At 36.5% G+C, this 19,428-nt stretch overlaps 1 protein-coding gene across 2 annotated transcripts in view; it reads right to left on the reverse strand.

Moving 5' to 3' along the window:
• Positions 1-17,196, reverse strand: part of Spata16 (spermatogenesis associated 16) — a 232,536-nt gene extending 215,340 nt beyond the window's left edge. Inside the window, exon 1 of one of the 2 annotated variants that reach the window (XM_004834609.3) lies at positions 17,084-17,196. The gene's annotated coding sequence lies outside the window, so the exon portion shown is untranslated. The remainder of the gene's footprint in view (positions 1-17,083) is intronic. The other variant, XM_087186515.1, reaches the window with a different exon arrangement.
• Positions 17,197-19,428: the final 2,232 nt, after the last annotated feature.

Consider the following 19,428-nt stretch of genomic DNA (forward strand, 5'->3'; position numbering starts at 1 on the left):
ACCAAGTGGGATTCATCCCAGGGATGCAGGGATGGTTCAACATATGCAAATCAATAAATGTAATAAATTATATTAACAGAGTCAAGGACAAAACCATATGATCATCTCAATACATGCAAAAAAAGTGTTTGACAAAATTCAACACCCATTCATAACAACCCTACAGAACACTGGAATAGATGGTCTTTACCTCAACCTGATAAAAACCATCTATGAAAAACCAACAGCCAGCATTATACTGAATGATCAAAAACTGAAATCTGTCATGCTAAAGTCAGGAACAAGACAAGGATGCTCACGATCACCACTCCTGTTCAATATAGTTTTGGAAACATTAGCCACAGTAATTATACAAGAGAAAGAAATAAAAAGGATAAAGATAGGAAATCAAGTTAAATTGTCATTATTTGCAGATGATATGATACTCTATAGAGAAGACCCCAAGAACTCCACCTAAAGTACTCTAGACTTAATAACCAAATTCAGTAGAGTAGTTAGATACAAAGTCAACACTAAAAAAAATCAATAGCCTTCCTGTACATAAATAACTGGCTCACTGAAAGAAGAATTGGGGAAACAACTCCTTTCCCAAAAGCATCCTAAAAAATGAAATACCTAGGAATCAATATGATAAATGAAGTAAAAGACCTCTACTCTGAAAACTGCAACACTCTGAAAAAACATATCAAAGAGGATATCAGAAAATGGAAAGACATCCCTTGCTCCTGGGTAGGAAGAACCAATATAGTGAAAATGGCCATATTTCCAAAACTGCTCTATAGATTCAACACAATCCCAATTGAGATTCCAGCAGCATATTTCACAGAACTAGAGAAAACAATCCAAAAATTCATGTGGAACCAGAAGAGACCTAGAATAACAAAAGCAATTCTAGGCAACAAAGACAAGGCAGGGGTATCACAATCCACAATCCTCAACTTGAAACTATACTAAAAAGCGACTGTGATAAAACCAGCATGGTACTGGCAAAGAAGCAGACCTCAATATCAGTGGAACAGATTAGAAGATGCAGAAACAACTCCAGACATACTCAGCCACCTCATCTTTGACAAAGGAGCCAAACACTCTTACTGGAGGAAAGATAGCCTCTTTAATAAATGATGCTGGAAAAATTGGGTTTCAACTTGGCAAAGATTAAAACTAGAATTATATCTCTCATCATGGACTAAACTAAAATCAAAATGGATGAAAGATCTACACATTAAAACAGAAACACTAAATTGGCTGAAAGATTGGTTAGGTAGAATTCTTGAAGATACGGGTGTAGGAGAAGACTTTATGAATAAAACCATGGTTGCACTTGAACTATCACAAAGAATCAACAACTGGAATCTCATCTCATTGAAAAGTTTTTGCACAGCAAGAGAAACCACCAATAATGTGAAGAGATAATCCACAAATTGGGAAAAAAGTTTTACCAGCCTCTCCTCTGACAAAGGACTACTATATAGACTATATAAAGAAATTAAAAAAAAATCAGACCCCTCAAATTTAAAGACCCAATCCAAAAATGTGCCTCTAAAATAAATAACCATTTCTCAGATGAAGTAGAAGCAGCAAATAAACATATGAAAAAATGTTCAACATCACTGATCATTTGAGAAATGCAAATTAAAACAATGCTGAGATTCTGAATCCAGAAAGAATGACTGCTACCAAGAAATCAACCAATAAGAAATGCTGGTGGGGCTGTGGGGAAAAAGGAACCTTTCTTCACTGTTGGTGTAAGTGTCCACTGGTGCAGCCACTGTGGAAATCAGTGTGGCTATTCCTCAAATAACTAGGATTAGATGTCCCATTTGACCCAGCTATTCCACTTCTGGGTGTGTTCCCAAAAGAATTAAAAGCATCATATCACAGTGATATATGCATACCCATGTTTATAGTGGCACAATTAGTAATAGCTATATCTTGGAAACAACCTATCAACTGGGGATTGGATAAAGATGCGTCTTTTTAAAAATAAAATGGCATACTACTCAGACATAAAGAAAGATGCATTATAGACATTTATAACTAAATGGATGGACCTTTAGGCCACACTTTTAAGTGAAATAATAGGACACACATGTGTAAATACCAAATTGTTCTGTGTTGTGAGAAACCAAAAGTATAAATGAGGACCAAAATGTATAATAGATATTGTGAAATAGGAAGAAAATGTTGGTGGGTTGGGGAGGAAAGAGGGGAAAGAAACAAAATGAAAAACGAAGGAAAAAATGGAAACAAAGTTTATTAAAATAGGGAGGAGTGGAGGGGTTGAAGGGAGGGAAGGGGGTGGGAAAAAAAAGAACCAAGATATGTAATGTACAGGTACAAATCCCTAAAAATTAATGTGATCATAAGGTATACCTAAAATATACCAATAAACTTAATAAATGTAAAGTAAATATACATTGAAACAAAAGTAAATCTTGTGATTTCAAGACACCCAAAATAAATAATAGTATACTGAGATTTAAATAATTGTTGAACTTGTTTTGAAGCAAGTATTTTTAAATATGGAAAATAAATTTTTAGTGATGGAAAGGAATCATAGGTATAACTGCTCCAATTTTTTAAATTTTAAAGATGAGGGCCAGAGAGGGCAAGTCACTGACAATGGAGGAAGTTGCTCTACAGGTTGTGTTTCAGACTTCTAATATACTCACATTATTTTGGTTTATCAAAATAATTTGATTATTAAGTTTGTTAAAAGTATAAAATTTTCAATAGTTACCAGTGACAATTTGTGGCCAAAGTCAGAGGGATAAAGGTGAATTATACAATGATGACAGAATTCCACCTTTTTAATAATTCATTAATTTATTCAATCATTCATTCGTGTCTTAATAAGCAATTACCTAACACATCACTGAAATGCCTCAAGGAGCTCATGATAGCGAAAGATCCTATTTCAGAATGTATCAAAATCTCTCGAGGCCTCTTATGTACCTGGCCTCACAGATTCAGTGTGATTTAGTAGATCCAGCATGATGCATAGGAATCTATATATTTAGTAAGCTGATGAAAAGGCTGTGTGAGAAATGCCCATGGTCCTAACATTCAAATATTTACAATTCATGCTCTACCTCCTAAGTGTACCACTCCAACCACTGTTGTTGAAGGTATTAGAAAAAAATTGAAAATAAATATGCAATATGTTCAACAATGTTTAGATAGCCTCATGATAATCACTCTTAGGCTTTTGTTAAAATATTAAATGCTAGGTAAATTTTCCTAGAAAATTATTATTATTTTTTACTAATGCTACTTTAGTAAGCTAAGCTTGCTCTCAGTCTGCTCTAGGAGATTATGATGTAGTTGGTCTTGTCATCATGATCTCCCAGGTTAATGCATTCATGGGCTTCATTTTGCCAGAGAAAAACTGGTACCTGGTCTGGCACTGATGAGGTGATCTGCCAGGAAAAGAGGCTACATTAGCTGTTGATGCTAAAGAAATACTTTATAGTTTATGAACCCTAATTAAATAATAAAAAATAAGCCCATAAAGACAAATTACTGGTAGACTTTTTTCCAACTACTTAATAAACACTTATTGAGTTTCTACCAGGTAATGGGGCTAAGTATAGCTAGTGGTAGAGCATATAGCATGCATGAGGCCAGGGTTTCAATCCCCAGCACCCCCTCCATACTGGGCTAATTACTGGGGGATTACAAAGTGGAATAAAATGAATTATACTTCATAAGATCTTGGAAACAAGAGATCAGATAGGCAATCTGTTTTTCTTGGAGTTGTGTTCCAAGCTCTATAACTGAAGTTAGAGAGAAAATAGGACAGGGAGACTTGGAAGGAGATGAGTTCAAATCCTAACTCTGTCTGCCAAAGAAATTTCCTTTCTTTCTATCTTTCTCTTTCTTTCTTTCTTTCTTTCTTTCTTTCTTTCTTTCTTTCTTTCTTTCTTTCTTTCTTTCTTTCTTTCTTTCTTTCTTTCTTTCTTTCTTCCTTCCTTCCTTCCTTCCTTCCTTTTTTTTTGGATCCCAGGAATCTAACTTAGGACCTTGTGCCTTCGAGGCAGGCGGCAACACCACTGAGCTAAATCCCTGGTCCTGACAAAGAAATTTTTGATGAGTTAGCTAACTTTGATAGAGCATGCTTTCCTGATCCTAAAACAAGTGACTCTTAACCCATTTATCATTGAGATGACTAAGAGATTAACAAAATAATATGTGTCAAGAACTAATACATCACCTGGGACATAAGTTCTATATATAGAGCAGCTATTATGGTGTTAAAAACATGTATGTAAATTGAAGGAACATGGTCACAAGCAAGAATAATTGATCTACTCTTCAGTGTTATCATATATCTAATCAAATAGTGTGTGAATGATTTAAGCAGGTACATTATAGATAATAATGAATAATAAATAGTTACTACTTTTACAGTACTGCTCCTAAATTATTTTCCTCCAAGACTAAACTAGATACTTATTTTCACCTAGGATCATTATAAATCTCTATAAACTATCTTTGTAGTGGGGTAGAGGTAGAGAGAGAGTGAACACAGAAATATCCCAATCTCTAAACATGTATAATAAAACTTTCAATGTCATTATAATATATTATTCATTTATAATGCATCTTAATCCTAAAACTGATCTCCTTAAAAGTTAAAAAATAAAAGTCCATTTTTAACACTTGAGACACTGTTGATTTTATGATTCACTTGAAAATGAGTGACACAGTGTTGCATTTCACTCACATTAGAGAATGGGGGAGGATATATAAAAAAACCTGTACATCCATTGGTGTAGTTTATATCTTGATGTCCCCCTAAAGCCTCATGTGCTCATAGGTTGGGCTTTGAGAAGGTGATTGGATCATGAGGTGTGATACACATTGGTAGATTATTCCACTGATGTGTTTATAGCTAAATGTGACATTGGGAAGTGAAGCCTGGTCAGAGGAAGTAAGTCACTGGAAATTCGGCCTGGCAGGGTCTACCTCCCTTCTCTTTGATCTCTCTTTATGCTTCCTTCTGCTGTGCCCTGAGCTGCTTCTCCCCTGCCATGGAGCCAGCTGACCATGGACTGAAACCTCTACAAACTGTGAGCTAGAATAAATTTCTTCTCTTTTAATTTGTGAGTGTCTGGTGTTTTCTCCCAGGGATGAGAAAAGTAATTAAGACATCTATTATCTGTGCATACCAAGTTATTTCACATCATAAAAAGCTAAAACAAAAGTAGGGATCACCTGATTCTTTACAAGATTTTTGTTTTGACATTTTACAAACTATAAGTGCTTTCAAACAGAACTATTTGGAACTTGTATATATTTGTCCTAGATAAATAAAAATAATTTGGTCTCCTGTTTGTATAGGTTTTTTTTTTTTTTGAGACAGGGTCTCACTATATAGTTCAGGATGACCTTGAACTCACTATGTAGCCCAGGCTGGCCTTGAACTTGCAGGAATCCTCCTGCCTCAGCCTTCTAAGTGCTGGGATTACAGGCATGTGCCACCATGCCTATTTGTATGGTTTTTAAATACTATTTCTTACATATTTTTGTCTGATATGTTATGATTTTATTTTGCAGAAATACATTTGTCTGTGGAAGAAATTAACTTTGGAATTAAGACAGTGATATCAAAATAATTTAGAAATATATTTTAAGCTTTTTCAATCATGTTTCAATTACATCTAATGAAGATTTACAGGTTTATGTGCATGAGGAATATTTGAAAACTGTTTGTATATTAATCTTCCACTAATATTTTCCCAATTGATTTCGGTAAGAAAGCCATAAACTCAACAACTGTTGGAGAAACTAAGTTTTGATGTGTGTCAAACTTAAAAACAAACCCATACTTTTAAAATTACTATTTTGACAGCAGTCTGAACCTGACAAACTACATTATTCAGCTTATTCTGTTTCATGTTAGGCTTCTGATTATGGGTAAGGTGGAGTAGCAGATCAGATCTTCTGCTGAGAACAAACAGAAAGCAGTATGAAATACCAAACCATCTATATGAATGTACAGGAGCTCTGGTGTGGAAATGAAAATGGAGAAGGTGTAACTCTTTCAGCAAAGTGAACTGACTTTTATAGCCATTTTAACTCTAGGGCTACCTGACTAGGGTAGGCTTAAGGAGGAGGCTGAGCATCTCGGGTTTTCACTGGAGCAGTGAAAACATTGCCCCACTGGGGGATACTGAAACCTGCATGGCTTTGGGCAGATATTTGAATGGCTTCAGGCACAGAGCAGTTTTACTACTTGGAGCAGAAATGAAATTTGGGGGCAATGTTGCCAGGATGCAAAAGTGGAGACTTTGGAGTATGGGAGTTGATAAAAAAGGATTTAACAAAAATTGTAGAGCTGAGAAATATACTCCAAAATTAACTCATTATATGGATTGAACAATAAAGTAGAGCTAACAGAAGACAGAACTTGTAAACTCAATGTAAAGTTTTGGGAGTCTTGTGAGACAAAGATATATAGCAGGAAGGGCCTTGGGGAAACGCCAGAAACTTGAGAACCAGGTACGCCAGAAACAGAGGTGGACCAGGTGATCCAGGGCAGCAACTCAGCCAGGATACAAGACAGCCTCTGGTGAAATTAAGATAAAGCACCGTGTTCTGCCTAGTGAAAGGAAGAGCTAATCCACTATATAGGAAGATACACCACCAAGATCCTCTATAACTTTCTATATGTAGCATTCAGCATTTAATAGAAAAATATTAACTGTGCAAACAATCATGTCATTAAAAAAAGAAAACAGACAACAAAAACACCCATGGATGAACAAGCTATTGAAGTGAGCTTAGAAACTTAAAATAACTCTGATGTAGTTAAGTCTTTGAAGAGAATCAGATTTAATGCAGGACCCAGTAATTACAAAATTAGCTGACAATATCGTGACAGAGATTCAAAAAATCCAGCCAAATGCCCAGAGTCCACAGCAGTGTCCTGTGAGAGTCCAGATGAAGGCCTGGAGCCCACGGCAATTCCCATGAGTCCATATTAAGAGGCCCAGGAATCCTCCACGGAAGACTGAAGGATGTGTGCCAGAAAGTTCAAGGGCCAGTGCTGGAAGGTAGAGAATCTGGGCTGGTAGGATGATAAACAGGTCCTGAAAGCTGGAGAATTTGCACAGAGAGCCAGGAGACAATGCCCAAGGTGAAGGTGAAGAGAAGACAGAACAGCAGCCATCTTTGGGCCATGAGACCAAAGCTCAGACAAAGACCCTAGGAGGAAAATCAGCAGCAACAAAGCTCTTCCAAGGAAAATCAGCTGAAATCCTTCCCTCAGGTTCTCCGGTTCTCCTTTTATACCTTTCCAGCAACAAGCCTCCTTAAGTGGGTCTTCCATGCCCAGAACCATGCTGACTCAATTCAGTTGGGCATCCTCCACTCAAGTTGACAATTAGTCTATTAACTACCACAAACTCTAATATATTCAAGATAAAAGAGAGAGATGATAAAAGTTTTAACAGAGCATTGGAGTTGAAAAAAAAAGGATTAAACAAAAATTGTAGAAATGAGAAATGTAATCTGAAATTAACTCATTAGATGGACTAAACAATGGAGTACATGGCAGCAGAAGACAGAATTTGTAAATTAGAGAAATAATAGGAAGTACTAAGATTCAAGCAGAGAAGTAAACACAGGAAAAGAAGGAAAATACAGAAAAGAACTTTAGAGATGTGAAACTTGGTAAAAACATCTGATGAAAGTATAGCTGGAGCTTCATAAGGAAGACAGCAAGAATGGGAGAAAGCAAGAAATAATTGTGGGAGGTAATAAAAGGTAAATATGTGAAAATATACATAGAGAAATGAGTGAGGGTTTGGTGTCAAGTGACCATACTAAACAATAATAGAAATGCCTCTAAAGGTTTTAAAATATATTGCAGCACAGAAAAAGAATGGCAATAATGATGCAAAAAATGGGAGAGGGTAAGTGGAGTTAAGGTACTCTAATATTCTAAAATTTTTAGGTATTTGATAACAACAATCATTTGTATTAGATTGTAATAAATCAAGGAGTCATGTAATTTGCAGAGTAAAACTAAGGAATAAAAAAGAATATAAAAATAATGTAGGAAAAATTGAAACACATTATTAGTGTAAAAAAGATAAGAGAAAGGACCCAATAACAAGCAGATAGTAATATATTGATATAACCAAAATATATCAGCAATACCTTTATACCCCCAAAGTACTAAATATTCTAATTAAGTATAAGATTGTTGCATTGCAAAAAATACAAGTTCCAACTATACTCTGTTTAGGAGGAATATACCTTAAATGTAGATGAAAAAGTTGAAAATAAAACCATGCAGAGAAGTTTAGCATGCAACTATCAACCAAGATAATGGTATGATTCTACTGATAGCAGACAGTAGACAGTATGGGAGGAAGCACTTCAGAAAATGAAGAAGGTATGCCAGTTACTAATTTATTGTCTGTCAGTTCCAAATCCACACTTCTCTCCATATTGTTATTCTGGAACTGAACTCTGCAGACTGCTGTACATTTCTGTCTTTCCAGCTGGCTTGGAAGTTAGGCTCTGTCACTAGAAGGTAGAGGAGAAACACTGAAAGGCTGAAAGAGGGAGAAAGGGCTTTTCTTTCTGATGCTTTTGGATCCATGAGCTGCACACCACTGCAGTGGTGGTCCTGACAGTTTGGCAGAGGGATCCTTTTGTCAAGTTTCATCATTGCGGCCCCACAGCTTTCCTGGTTTCAAGGCAAATGACCCCATCTTAGTGAGTTTCCATGATGGCCACACCCTCTCCTCAGAGATCTGAATCTTAGCCCTACTGGAAGCCCTCTAAATTTCCAAGTTACTTCCTTGTTCATGTTCCCTTATTGCTATTAGTTCTTCACATGTGCATAGGGTGCAATGTCTAGGGTACCTAACACATCTTAATTCCTTTTTCACCCCCTTCCCTTCCCTCACTCCTCCACCCCGACCTCTTGATCCCTTTCCTTTATGGGGTACACGTTTGCAGTATGTGATGTTTCCATTCCTTGGGTGCAGTTGGTACATGCACCTGACACATTCCAATTCCTTTTTCATCACTTGTCCCCTCTCCCTCTCACCATCTCTGAATCCCCCTCCCCTATGAGAAAGATCTGTCTCCTCACTTCCTATTATCTGTCTTTTATTTTGCTTATTATTTGTACTTTGGGTTCATGTTCCCTCGTTCTCAAGTATGCTGCAGTTCTTCTAGTTCTCTTTCTACCCCTTTAGTAGGTTACTACTTTGTATCCAGTTAAGTTTTTGTTAATTCTTTGCTGTAAATCTGTTTAGTCCACACTGTTTTCTTACTGTAACCCTAATGACTAAAGAAATATATTTTGTAATGTAAAAAGGACAATGCAAGGAAACAATAGCACAATTTCAATCTACATAGCTTTATAACATATAAACAAAAACTGAAAAATGAAAGAAGAGATTGACAAGTCTCTGATCACAGTAGGAAATTTTAATATATCTTAGTCAATAGCTGATGTAATTTCTGACCAAATGACCAACTAACCAACCAAACAAAACAGCAACAAAAACTTCTAAGGCTGAATATCATAGAAGCTTTGTGGAATACAACTCATAAACTTGACCTAATTGACAACCATAGGATCTTGTATAGAAGAACCTCAGAGTGTACACTTTTTCAACCGTTACTGCAATCTTTACCAAAGTTGATCACGGCTCACTCATAAGTCAAGACACAGCAAACTTCACAATTCATATAGAAAGAGCCAAGATAGCTAAGTTAATATTGAAGGAAAATAAAGCTGGAGGATGTAAACAGTCAGATATTCACAGTTATTAAAGTAAAGTCACAGTAATTAAAACAGTCTTTGGTGCAAAGATAAACAATTGAGACCATGTAAACAGAATAAAATGTTTAGAAATAGATAAATATAAATCACACATAAATGCCATTTAATTTATGAGAAATGACCCAGTCATGTGACAATGCAAAAGTGAGAACTGTGTCCTTTGTAAATAAGTGGTTTTGGGCTAAGTGAAATGAAAAGCAGGATTTATTTTTTTTAAATAGAGAGTGAAGCCAGGGAGCACTGAACTATATTCTTAGCCCTTTTAAAATTTTATTTTTGACTCTCAATTTACAGGATATACAAAACAGCAACCCTCAGTGTATTACAAAACTAAATACAGAAATAATATCAATACTTTTAGATAAAAATAGGAAATATTTCTTAGTTAGTGCCTAAAAATAATAAATTGGGCTCTGTTATGAATGCAAACATAATCTGAAAATCTCAAATCTGTAGTCTGAAACACTCCAAAATCTATTTTTTTGAGTACTGCCATGACATCAGAAATGGAAAATTTCTCAACAGGTCAAAGACAAAAAGCAGACACACTAACAATATTATATTAAATTAAAGTTATATATGACACATAACTTTCATGTTTAGAGGTAGATTTTCTCCCCAAGATACATCATTTTGTTTATGAAAATGTAAAATAAAAAAAATCTGAAAATCAAAACACTTCTAGCACTAAGCATTTTGGACATGAAATAGGAAACCTATGATAAATTCTATTCATTGAAACATATGTTCAAACATGAAAAGACAATTCACAGAATGGGAAAAATATCTGCAATACACATATCCGACAATCACTCATATCTAGAGTATGTAAAGGACTTCCATAAATCTATATGGAAAGAGCAAATGATCTAATAGAGAAACGGGCTAGCATTTTGGATATGCCACCAAGGAGAATCTCCAAATGACCAAGAAATCAGTTAAAAGATTATCAATTTCATTAGTCATCAGGAAAATGCACATTAAAATTATAGGCTGATGCCTATAATTTTATAAGCCTATCAAATTTAATAAGACTATCAAAATGGCCTAAAGTAAGCAGATAAACAATAATAAGTGTCAGCAAATTTATAGCATCACTGTAATATGAAAGCAATTTGGTGCAACCACTTTAGAAAATTGGTAACACTGACTTCCTCCCTTCTGGTATGTACAATTTCCCCCACTTCACCAGCAGAAATGCAAAATCATAAACAGTGTGATTCATTTAAATAAAGATAAAGACAAGTAAAACTAATTTGTGATGTAAAGAGTCAGAATAGTGGTTACCCTCCAGACGGCAACCAATAACCGGAACGAAGCAAGACGGGGCTTTTAGGCTTACTGGTACCATTTCTGAATCTGAGGGCTGATTACACAAATGTGTCCACTTTACAAAGCAAAAAAGCACTGAGCTGTACACTTACAATTTTTATATTTTACTAAATGTTTGTATCCATTATTATAAGTTTACATAAACAAAATTATGGGTCAAGACAGCTTGAAGTTTTGTACATCAAAGTCTTGAATTTACCTAAGGCAGGTCTTTCCTATATTCATGTTCCCTACTTCCTTACTACAATTTCTGCACTGTCTGAAAATAAGAGCCATGAGATAGGGTAAGAATTTGATAGTCAGGACATGTTTTTAAACAAAATACTCTGGGGTGGGATGGGGGGTGACACAAACCAAATGAGATGCAGTTTAGGAGAGTAGTTTGGAAATGATTAGGCTATGCACAGGGTTGTAGAGAGGAGTTAGTCCTTTGACTATTGAACCTCAACAAACAGCACTGACATGAAGAAGTTGCTCGCTTTCATTAGTGTAATTAAAAAGTTATGATAAGAGGAGGGAAAAACCCTTTGTGCTTGCTCTTGTTATCCAACCTCATGGCAGTCTTTTCTTTTGTTATATTAATTGAGAAAAATGTGACCTAAAGACTTGGTTATATGATCTTAGGAACAGTTTTACCTTAGTCAACCCCCAACCCCCAGGAAAAGGTAAGAAGTAAAAGGTTTCCATGGAGGCCAGCAAGAAACAGAGAAGAAAGGGCCACAAGCCTCCTCACTCTGACCAGTGAGCTTCCCATCTCCTCTGTCCTAGAAAGGAAGAAGAAATTCATGCCTACTGGAGATGGAAAAACAAAACTGACAGAGAATTTGAACTTTAGTTTTACTAAGCATTCATTCAATGAAGAAACTTTATTTTATTTTTAATTTAAATAATTTGTATGTTTGCTTGTTGTTGAGACAGGATCTTGTTGTGTAGCCCAGACTGACTTTGAACTTTTGATCCTCTTGCCTCTGTCTCCTGAGTGCTGGAATTATGGCTTGTGCCACCAACATGCAGTAAGGAAACTACTTTACATCATTATTGAATTGCCTCTGATTGGTAAGTCCCCACTCTCAGCTCTCCTCCCAAACCCCAACTGGGATTGAATCCAGGGCTTTGGCCTTGAACTGCATCCCTCTAGCCCTTTTAAAATATTGAGATAGGGTCCTTAAAGTGCCCAGGCTGGGCACCAGCTTGGAATCCTTCTGCCCTCAGGGTCCAAGAGGATAGTATTACAGGTGTGTGCTGCCACACCCAGGTGATGGCCAAGTTTTAATAGTCTTTCTCCTCATCTCTATATTAGCAGAAATGGAATCTCGAGATCTTGTATAATGAGTTCTGCTATAAAAAAGAAACTGTCTGTCTCTGCCATGACTTTACATAGCAATCAGTCTATACCTTCAAACATCTTCAGGTACGACTGTCCCAGACAGAAACAACATTCTCAACCCTAGAGGTAGGGATGAATCAGGCTCTGCAGAGACCTTTTCAATCAGCATCTCCATCTCTCCATACCAATACTCTATCTCACTTTTGAGAGCACAGCAGAGACATGAAAACTCTCTAAAGGATGACAACGAATTGAGAGTTAGGGAAGTTGAGGGATAAATGCTTGAAAACAGAAGTGGTCACCTGCTATTAAAACATAACAAGAAAGTCAGGTGACCAGTTTAGTGTAGATACCGTGTGAAGAAATTCTGTGGCAACAAAAAGGTAATGTGAAAGTCCGTGGAAGGCAGAATCTGTGAGTGGAAAATGGGAGAAGAAATGGCATCTTCCAGAAGAAAAACTGTGAACTGCATAATTTCCTTTTCTACTTGCATGAAATTGGTCAATTCAGAAACAATCTTAAACGCATTCTATCTATAGTCTGCTGAGGTGAAACGTTTAAATTATAAATGCTGTCGATTTTTAATGTGCATCAATTTTTCCCTCCCAATCTGATAGTGACCCTAGTGTTTAATACGAGGTTCCCTTCACTGTTAAATGAGTTAGTGAATAATATCAGCACTCAGGAGGCTGAGGCAGGAACATCGTTGTGAGTTGGAGGCCAGCCCAAGCTATATAGTGAGTTTAAGGCCAGCCTGAAATACTTAGTGAGGCCCTGTCTTTCGAAAACAACATCAACGAAAATATATTTGTGAATATAAAAGATAAGAAAAAATTGAGAGATCTGAACTTCTGAGAGTTTTTAGTTAAGCCTTGCTCCCAATACTCAAGGATATTTACCTACCTATGTGTGTATTCCTCTACTCACTTCTCTGAGGAGAATCATGCACAAATGCTCCGGCACACAAGTACACATGCACACACACTCATTTCTCTATGGACAAGGTATTTTAGATTTGGGATCATATGCTGTGGAGATCACAGGGTTATTGCGATCCTTGGTTTTCCCACAACTTAAACTTAGGTTTCCAAATTTCTGTTTAACAGGGATGTGATGTGGTTTAGGTCATAGATTTTTTTCCTTACATCTTCAACTTAACAAAATTGAATGGATTTCTAACAAGTTAAATGCATACTTTTTTTAAGGGGGAAGAGGGGTGACAGTACAATATCTTCTCAGGCTGTAACTTAGGTGATCTTTCATGACAGCATTAAATTCTTCTGCTCGACTTGTGCTGGCTAATAGGAATTTAAGTGAGGACTGGTGGAGAGCACTGGAGCATTCATGCATGTGAAGTCTGACGAACGCTCACAATGTGGAATTTCCTAAGGAGAGTTATTCTAGCAGAGAAACACGGACCCAGGCTGAGTGCCATAACTTTTAAACAAACATGTGGCACTATCATCCTCACAAGTAATAGGTTAAGTTACAGGTACTCGAAGAAAAGCAAGACAGGTATTTTGAAGTCTGTATTTTCAAACACATTTTAAAAAACATCAGTACCAACAGAGTTACATGCAATTTCTTTCTGTAGAAAGAAATTTAATCTTTTCACATTTAGATTCTATATACTGATGCTTACCCTTGAAAGGCATATGTACAACTTATTTAAGTAAATCTAAAACAAATAGGAAGACAGAACTAATTCTAATTCTATACCTATGAACTGGAATTGATATCAGGAGCTTTGATTTCCATTCAGTAATTATAACACTGCTTTCCCCAAAACATTTCTTTTTAAATGGGCTACTTGAAACCACATCAATTTTCCACTTGTCATGAAATCCTAGATTACAGTGTGACTTTAGCTTCAGTTTCTAGTCACTAAGGTTAGCTATAGGGACACATTCTAACACTTGTCTGTGTCGAATCAGCTCAACTACCTTTTGAAGTTATCCAAATCATGAAACATTAGTGGTTCAAATACATGAATCCCAAACATTTTGTAACAGATATACATAAGTATATATTATCACATCATATTATAGGTAAATAAATTCACTCCTGAAGATTTTCTAAAATGCCAAAGTAAAACTGAATTTTTGCCCTCAGGTTATTTTTGCAATTTCCTCATCATGTAGAGAATTTAGAATGATATTGATATCAGTTATAGCTATTGGCTTCTGTTCCCTCATTTACAAAATGGGGTTTATATCTGTCTCATGTTGTTGAGAAGAGCAATAGAGGAAGATTGCCGGGGAATAGTAAGTGCTCAATAAACAGTAACAATTATGCTCTCATTACTGTCATTTTTAGTATTGTTATTATATCTCAAAAAAATTTTAAATTAGACAATTAGGAAATAATATTTCTAATGGACAGATGGCTTATCCATATTTATCATGTATATTTTGAAATTTAGCCAGGGTCGTGATACATTATAGTCTGTTTTGGTGATCTGTAAGCCAGATTGCTGTAATATTTTATTTTATAACATCCTTGAATAAATTCAGCAAGGCCGTTTATGGGTTCAAAATGTTATAACTTGAATGTTACTTTCCAAGAAGATGACTCAATATATTCTATACTAGTTGAGAGACAATATTCTGGGCTCCTTGATGTAAAAGGATTTAAAAACCCTTGAGCATATGATGTTTGCTTCACTTTTGTTACCTTGGCCTACCATTGTTGGGGTACCTAATCACCTGTTTTGAACTGATGTGTCACATAAAAGGAAAAAAAAAGAAACAACTTGCAGTCAAATTCTATGTAAAAGGATATGCCTTTAGTCATTGGGCATCTTAATTAGCAAAAAATCATTCTGCAGTAAGCAAGGAACTTGGGTGTCTGCCTGGAGATCATTTTAAGATTTCATATATCATGAGTCATGCTTATTTTTTGCTTTAAGTTATAATCAGTTTCCAAGGTGCTGGTTTCACTGCCCATAGAATGAACAACATAACTAGCTTCTTTCCATTCTTTACTGTGACAAACAAAAAAAAATAGGAAATAATTTTTTCCTGAATGGTTTTTAAAACTATTTCTCTTTGGAATATCTTTGAAAATTACCAGATGGGAATTTTTAGCCATTTGGTTATAATAACATAGATGAGTAACAGATTGAATGAGATTGAGGAGCTGCTTCAGTGAAAAGTCCACTTGGGGAATACAAAAAATATCAGTTCTATCTTGATTATGTACTTTATTAAACATGATGGCAACACACCCATTTATATTGGCCCTGTGCACTCTCAGAAGGGGTTTAAAATCGTTTTAAACCTTGCTGAGATGCTAAACAACAGCCTTGCTTCCTGTTGTGCCCCTTTCCCCCTATTAGCAGAAGCATTTCATTCTCTATTCATAGATTAAATGAAGGACAATGAAGAAAAGTACAGGCTGTGCAGAGTTAGGCAGTTTGAAGTGTTCTGTTCTATCTCTAGTTGACACTGCATTCTTCTCTTCTGATTTTATTTACTTATCCTTTTATAAATGTTTCCAAGTTTTGTCACACATGAAAAAAAAAATCCCTTACTTTTTTTTTAAACTGGAAGAAAACAGTCTATCCAGCCTGCGATAATTCTGAAGTAGGGAACCTTCGTGCATCCAGGAAACACTGGTGAAATCAGAAAGATCCTGAATCTTTTAATGTATATCATACCCTTAGTACATTAAATTTAACATAATAAATAAATAAAATACCACAAAAAAGCAAAGCAAGTTTTCAAGCATTCATTTGAAACTAATGGCTTACTAAAAAGGCAAGCACTTTCTTACTGTTTCAAAAACAGAGACCTTTACTATGGCCTGTAATATTTTATGGGTAAAGAAATGAAATGTAAACTGGGCATGGTGGTGCATGCCTGGAATCCCAGCCTGAACTACAGAGCAAGACCTTGTCTCAAAAGAAAACCACGTAAATTTTATTGAACAAAGATTGACAGCTATTTTTCACTGCTTTTGCTGAACCCCCTTCGAAACATAGGTTCCTTGTGAGGACATTCATTTATACAGTGACTCGCTCACACATGGAATATTTCAGAGCACTCATTTTATGCCGGGTGTGAGGCTAGGACACAAGATGTTAATATGTGTGTGTCTGAGAGAGAAAGGGAGTCGTCATACTGACTGTCTTCCTGAAACTCTACGCAGTCATATTCAATGTCTTCAGTCCTGTGCAAAACTATGTTTTAAGGACACAGCACCTCTCACGGCAATGATTAACAAATTAACACTCTGACACAGTGATCAGTTCTCGCTTGACCAGAAGTAGCTGTCCCCAAATTATGCGCTTTAGGTCACACAAGTTAGGATGCAGCGAAACAAAAAATGAAAATTCAGTTACTAGGAAACGGAGTAGGATCTTGGCCTTTCCTTTCTCATGGAAAAGGGAATGGGACATGTTGGGCCCAAGTCATAGCCACTTTGGTCCTCTAACCGCCTATAGGAAATGATGTCTTCACTACATTTTAGGATTGTGTATGAGCAACGTTCGTTCCTCACTCCAAACGGGAAAACAGGAACTACCGTGTTCCCAAAGTCCTCAAGCTTCTGCCGTGAGGGTTTCCTCCCTTCCTGCACAGCAAGTGAACTGGCAGAACTGACTTTCCTCCTACCTGAGCAGCTGGGACTCCGCCGGGCTTCAGCCTCCTCCCAGCTTCAGCATCAGCCCAGGCTGTGGTCCAACCGTCCCAGGCTCCCTGGCCCACAGGTCTGTGGGCTCTGGGGGTGGGCCCTTTCCGCGAGGCCCCGCCCCCAAGGACTGGGGCACCAGAGGCCTCTCCCTCTCTGCCTTGTATTTCATGTATCAGGGTTGTTTCGATTTTTTCCTTTCGTATTCTAAAGGCAATAGGATCATTAATAACATTTTCGAAACTACAAAGGCATGCCAAAAAATTGCCTATTTTCGAAAGAGATGCACTAAAAGCATTTTAGTGTATATCTTTGTAGTCTTTTACTGTTACTGTAAGTAGATAAAAAATAAAACATGTCCATTCACTGACTCTTGCTCACACACACAGATAAATACACTTTATAAAGTTTCATATATATGTATTTAAAAAATTTTTAAACTTTTTTTTTATCATAAAATACACATTGGTAGGGGTTTATAAGTCCTGTTTGTAGATGAAGCTTTTGAAAAGAACTGCCATTGCTTCTTCTGCAATCTGGGGAGTAGGACCTCATCCATACCCTGAATACTCCTAGGTACCCATAAGAATGGCAACTTTCTGTTGTCAACTGTAGAGCAGACATTCTCTTTCTTTTTTTAAAAAAAAACAAATTACATATGCTTCACTTTATTGAAATATGGCATGCATACAGAAAAATGAATAAGCTACAAGTGTGTCCATGAGTTTCCAATGAACCGGCCAGGGTAACCACCCCTTGATAGACGGAAACATTCCCAGATGTCCCTTCTAATACCACCTAGGTATTCCAAAGGTAATGGGTGTTCCACTTTCTAACATCGTGGTTTACTTTTGTCTGTTTTTAAACTTTATAAAAATAGTCTGGTCATGGTTTTATTACTTTATACTGCCATCGATTATACTCATCTTTTACAAAGTACACTCAAAATGATGACTAAATTTCACATCTGGGGAAAAAAGGGAACAAACTTGTCTGATTCAATTTCATCCCACTCTTTACTACTCTATTGCAAAAATGTCGGAAAGCACATTTGAAGACCAGGTGTGAGGATCAGTTGTGATGAAATGCATGCAGCATCTCATGTAATAAATAGGCTTTGAAATTCGCCTCCAGTAGTGGTATTCTTCTTAATATTTCTCTCTGCCACTGGTAAGGCTGATACATAGATCTCCAGACTACTTCCAAACCTCTGGATTTCTTTAAAAACTTCCTTAATTTAGTTAACAATTCTGAGTTTTTATTGTAATTACCATGCACTCAAGATTTGTAACACTTCTATCACCTATAAAAAATAACCCCATAGGGCTGTATCATGTTGCACTCAACTCTGCTGGTTGTTCCTAGCCTCTGGAAACTACTGCTCATATATGTATATATGTGTGTGTGTGCAAGATATTTATATCTTACATTTATTGGTTATATTTAACTGATATCTCAGATATCAGTTATATGCTATATACATTTCCTATAGTGTAATATTTGCAAATGTCCCAAAAAAGCCATCATTATACATCAAGTGTCCTTTTGAGTCTGTCTTCTTTCCTTCAGGGTAGCCGAGCTACATCCCTAGTCCTCGTTATTTATTTAATTTTGAGACACAGTCCAGGCAGGACTCAAACTTGTCATGTCTCCTGCCTCAGGCTCCTGTAGTATTGGAATTACAGATGTTCACCACTTTGCTTGGCTCCACCTTTTTATTTTATTGTTTAAAATTTCACTTTTACCTTCTAATTCTTTGCCCAATAGTTTTGACTATTTTTTTCCAACATAACTGTTAAGAGTATAATTACCCTGTTATGGCTTGTATCTAGATGTCCCATCAAAGTCTCAGTGGGTCATAGGTGGGGCTTTTGAGAGGTGGTTGGATCTGGGATGTGTGCTGCTGAGATCAAGGGTGTGATTGACTCATGGTGTAAAGGTAGGATTAAGGCTGCCCCATCCTGGGTGTGAATGCTACCTACCCTAAGGGTGTGTAGCCTGGATAAAATATAAGGAACAGAAAGAGGGTAGCTGCTTGTCACTTGCTGCTTGCTGCCTTTGCTGTCTTCTCCTGCCGTGAATTGTTTCTCCTCTGTGATGCTCCTTTGCCAAGCCACCCCGACTTGGAGCCAGCCAACTATGAACTGAAACCTCTACAAACTGTGACTTACCGTATACTTTTCTTCCTTTAACCTTGGGCATTGGGTATTTTGTTTGGCAATGAGAAAAGTAACTAAGATATATCCCTTTTAGTATTCTGTTAGTTCTATCAGTTAATATAGACATATGATAATATGCATTATTCAATTCTAAATATTTTTCTTATTTT

The sequence above is a fragment of the Heterocephalus glaber genome, unplaced genomic scaffold (genome assembly GCF_053883595.1).
Source record: "Heterocephalus glaber isolate CG9 unplaced genomic scaffold, H.glaber_assembly_v1.0 deba00001504, whole genome shotgun sequence".
Lineage (NCBI taxonomy): Eukaryota > Metazoa > Chordata > Mammalia > Rodentia > Bathyergidae > Heterocephalus > Heterocephalus glaber.